A 5,562-nucleotide genomic window follows, 5' to 3' on the forward strand; every position below is an offset into this window, starting at 1 on the left:
ATTTGATCAATTTAGAGAGGTTATATGCTACTGAAAACTTTAGTGCTGAAGCTATTTATGCTACAGTTCGGTTATGCCTATTGGTCACCACGGAGTGCTCCCCGCTATTCAATATGATGTCATGATGTATTTGGACTATGCCACATGTCTTGTTTATGCTCCGGAATGCTTTTGAGTTAAGATTAGAGCTCTATTTGGGTTTGACTGTCACTTCTTTGCAGCTGGCATTTCATCTATGACATGGTTTATGCCTAGGCTACCCAGTACGGGTTATCATGTCTTGGTGAATGCTTTATGCTTTGGTTGTGGATGGCAATTGTTTGAGCTCGTCTCGACATTCATTTGAGTATTCCCTTGAGCAGTTGGACATTGACTTGGATTTTTCTGTTATGACTTGGCTTTTTTCATTACGACCTTGGATGCTATATGGGATTCGATGCTCCAATTATGGATCTTAGCTATTACTTGGATGCACTTGGTATTGAGCAGTGACTGCTCCCTTATTTTGGCAGTTGCCTATTGAGCAGTGATTGCTCGTTTGCATTTGATATGCGGGATACTTACTAATCAATGGACTTGGATAGTGCTTAGGATTTACAGTTATGGCTGTCCTACTTCTCTGTTGTATGGCATCTATGCTATTTGGGCTGCTATTGCCCGTGTATGTCAGGGAGCAATTGATCTTTATGGCCACCCGTGTATGCACATGGTCTGCTGCTATGTATTTTATAGAGCCTCTTACCTGGATGATTTTACACAAATATTTGGACTTTTATTAGAGCTTGATTCTTGCAGGTTTATTTGCCACCTGTCGTTTTTGGTGGCTGGACATGTATGTCAGTACATGGTATGAGACACTGCAAAGTTATGTATACTCCTATGTTTCGGAGATGCTTATACATTTATGGCTCCGAGGCATGCTTATGCTTCTATGGCTGTGAGCTACAATGGTTGGATATGTTATGCTTTTGTTTGCTAGGCTTGTCCGTGTGGGAGCTTTTGCATCCGCGGTTGATACCTTTGTGTTCTCCCCTTCTGGTTTGGATGAGTCCCCTTTGCAGTATGCTATGATGACTTCCAACTCTTCTAGTCATGCAAACAGTCCTCTTCATGAGCATGTTCTCTCTTATGAGAGTTTCCCTGATTCTTTGAGCTCCTTGGATATATTGGACAGCCCTACTCATGCTATTATAGAGCATTTGTCCTCTTCTATAGGTTTTACAGGTTCTGTTTGCTTTCATTGTGGAAAGACAAGGCATGTGAAGCGTAAATGCTTCAAGTGGATTAGAGAGCAGAAAAGATTGTGTTGCATTAGACATGAGAGCAGAGTCAATGATATAGTAGGTGAGACCACTGTTGATAGTGGTATGGTGCATGTAGTTACCCATGATTATGCAGCTGAGCCTAGACTCATGGCATCGTGTTACCCTGCAAATTACTTGCTCAGTGATACATCTTATACCTTTGATTGGCTTTTAGACAATATGGTATCTTGTCATGTTACTCCGCATAGAGCTTGGTTCTCTTCTTATAGGGAGGTTGATGAATGTATCTCTTTAGACCTTGAAAAGGATTGTCATGTTATTGGTACAGGGGATATACACTTGGCTTTGCCAAATGGGTCTTCTCTTATGCTCCGTGATGTCTTGCATATACCTACGCTCAGTAAGAGTCTGATCTCTGTCAGACAGTTGCATGGCGCAAGATATTATGTCTCTCTTGGGGATACTTCATGGAAAATCTGTCGTGGTTGCTTGGTATTGGCCAGAGGTGCTAGATATGGCAATGATTATGTAGTGCATGTCTCTCATGTGGGAGATTCTATGGTTGCAGTTACGCAGATACCACATGCATTGTTATGGCACTGTCACCTAGGCCATGTACGACACACTAAGATGGATGCTTTATGTGATATGGGCTTATTGCATGCTCTTCCCCATGCTACTTGCCCTCATTGTACTCATGGTCCGTGCAGAGCCTCTTTGGCTTATGGTGATTGTGTGAGGCATGCTCCTTTAGATCTAGTCCATGTTTCAGTATATGGACCTATGCCTTCCCAATCACTTGGTGGATCATTGTATTTTGTAACCTTCATGGATCATGCTACCCACCGTGTTTGACCTTACCCTTTGGTACGGATTGAGGATGTTGTTACTATTCTTGACAGGTTTATGGATTCTGGTGGTAGCAGGCCTAGATTCTTGCAGATGGATTATGAGAGTCATGCTATCTCTCCCAGCTTATGGATCTCTTATCAGCAGTAGTATGGCATTGATTTCTTATGCCCCCGATATTATGGCATTGCTCATGGCATGTGCCTGACCTTATAGGTGAAGATTGCTGCTATGCTTACCACAGTTGGATTGTCTTATGGATTTTGGGCTGAGGCCCTTATGACGGCAGTCTACTTGGTTAACAGGACATCGTGCTTGACTTTGGACGGTATTACACTGCATGAGGCATGGAGTGGTATGAGACCCTCCTATGATCACTTGAGGATATTTGGTTGCTAGGCCACTGTCAGTATGCCACATGAGCCTATGTCACGCAAATGTCTTCTCCTTGGTTATGGGGATGGTGACTTTACGGCTTACGTGTTTTGGGATTTGGATGCCCAACAGGTTCTACGCAGCCGTCATGCTGTCTTTTATGAGACGCAAACACCTCTCTGGCCTCTTGACGCTCGTTCAGTGTGCTTTATGGTTGATTCTATAGTTGTATGTCAGTCTTCCACTTCGCTGAGGCCGCATACTGTCTTGAGACCCCGTCTGACTTGTGTCTGGGATGCTGGCCCTCTTTCAGTGATTGGCTCTGGAGAGTTTGGATGCTCTCCGCTGTCTTGTATGCGCCACGCTGATGTTATGCGCTACTGTAATGATGATAATGTACAACCTTGCACTCATGAGTTGTGTTGGATTGCTCCGTTGTATGGAGCTACGGGATCACTTGCCTCCTAGATGTCTTAGACTTGAAGATTCCCGACACTTATTGCACAGCTTGCTTTTCGATTGGGCATTGGGTGAGATGTCATGATTCCTCACCCTATCTCTTTTCTTTTGTTTTGTTTTTTCACTCCTTGGCCCATTGGCCTTTTAGTGGGAGGTTGTTGGGGTAAAAGGCCCTTGGGCTTGCCCGTGTACAGTGACCGCCCATATTCTTTATTCACACACACACACACACACACATATATATATGAAAGTGCAATAAGGCTGTCATAACATTGTTGACAGCACTTACATTGTGTGTGCTCTTCTCTCCCGCGTCTCCTGCATCCCTTTCATACTCTGGAGTACTCTAATTAAGTTTTCTGATAGTTATATAAGTCATGTACAAGCTGAGCCCTTAGGGCGGGTTTAGGCACTACATTGGGCACTGCCCTTTATCCCAACACTCTTCTCGTAGTAGAGCTCTCAAATGATTAAAAAAACTCTATCACTATCAAAACATCAAAGTTGAGGTGCCCATATTAGGCATTCCAAATTAAGTCCTATGGTTTGACCTAAAAGTAGGCTTCTACCAATTGCATATAGCCCTACATGACTAATTCAAGATTATCTTTTGTGTTGCATATGGTCATTATCAATGGAGAGTCTTATCAGTTGGAGTCAAAACTACCCCTATCAAGTTCTAGGAATGGATTGATTCTACTTTTGCTAACTTACCTTTTGTCATTGTGTACATTGATGACTTATTAGTCTTTTTTGACATCATGGAGCAACACATCAAGCACCTTCAACTCTTTCTTTCCTGAATTGAAGAAGCAATCATAGTTCTCTCCCCTTCCAAATTCATCCTCTTCACCCTTATTGTGGAACTTTTAGGCATGCAAATTACTAATGGCAAAATTGTGCTACAAGATCATGTTCTAAAAGACTTAAAAGCATTTCCAGATACATTGCCTTCTATAAACCAACTCCACCAATTCCTTAGCTATTTAAATTGGATTAGCAGATACATACCTTCCATTATCTAGTATACTTCTCTTCCTCATCCTCTACTCTAGAAGGATAATTCTCACTCAGGTAAGCCTCAAAGCCTTGCTATGCAAGAGCTTAAATGCCTAATACAAGATCTACCTCTAGTCAAACTACCTACTCGAAAACCCCTAATTGTCTATATGAATGCCAATGATATTACATGGGCGAGGGTGGGCATGAGTCCTTTGTGAAAAGAAAGACTATGGTTGTGAGAAACTTTCTTGATTTGCAAGTGGCACTTTTTCTGGCATTGAACATAATTATCCTTCATCCCACTAAGAAATTCTAGCGATAAAAAATCCATCCAAAGCTTCTGTGTTTTTGTTGAATTTGTATCCTTCACTATTAAAAGTGACCTCAACCATGTCACTAGCTATTTAAAAGGGAAATGATCTAAAGCTATTGGGAACAGAATGGCTTCTTTAGTGCGCTATCTAGTTTTATTAGCTTGATATCACATTCCAACGTATCAAAGGAATAGAAAATACTCTTGTACATTACCTTTTTTTGTCATCCCCCAAAAGAATAACGAATATGTGCCTTTCTCTCCTTCTTGTAAATAATAGAGACATGTCCTGTCTCCTTTTCTTCTCTACCACATAAATAAAAGAGACGTGTAATTCTCTCCTTCTTGTAAAAAATAGAGATGTGTCCTATCTTCTTTTCTTCTCTACCACATAAATAAAAGAGACATAGCCATTTCCTTTTCATGTATCTCATATAGACATATCCTCCACAATCCCTTTCTCCTTATATTTATAAAAGAAGGCTTACTCTCATTCTAATCATCAAGTTTTGAGTGAGTGAGTCATGAGAGAGAGTCTCAGCCTTTATCTTACTCCCCTGTCTCTACCCACCAAGAGCTCATACATGAAGTAAGTCCCCCCATTTGTCTTTATCTCTCTATACAACCTATTCTGACAATCTATTCTGGTTATACTATTCGGTATGAACTTCATCATGAGCATGTAGCTAATACTCATTTGTTTATAGCTATTTGTTTCTTCTCTATAGCACATATTATTATAGTTGAGTGTCTAGGATTTTTTTATTTTGAGTTCTCTTATCAAGCTATGTATTAAGATTATTTAGTTATCTCTCCTTCTGAACATATATGCTAATCATTATCCGATTCTCTTTCATCAATCACAGGACTACTTATCTTGCTATCTATGACATTGATGCTTCCAATTTAAGACTCGGCTTCATTATTGAACATACTAATGATATGTATTATAGAATGTTTATCCTACCTATTCTTCCTTCAATGTAGATTCTAAGTAATCCATCCATCCAAGTTTGTTCTAAAGTAATCCATCCATCCAAGTCCGTCCAAGTCTACACACCCTTATAAGTAATCCATTCATCTAAGTCTATTCTAAGTAATCCATCCATCCAAGTGAACGAACTTGGACAGATGGATTATGTAGAACGAACTTGGATGGATGGATTACTTAGAATCTACAACAAAGAAAGAATAGACAAGATACACATGCTATAATACAGATCATTAGTATGTTCAATAAATGAAGAAAAGTTCCAAATTGGAAGCATCATTGTTATAGATAGCAAGATAAATAGTGCT

This window comes from Lygodium microphyllum, chromosome 15 (assembly GCF_053477565.2).
Source record: "Lygodium microphyllum isolate KBCC chromosome 15, Lygodium_microphyllum_v1.1.10, whole genome shotgun sequence".
NCBI lineage: Eukaryota > Viridiplantae > Streptophyta > Polypodiopsida > Schizaeales > Lygodiaceae > Lygodium > Lygodium microphyllum.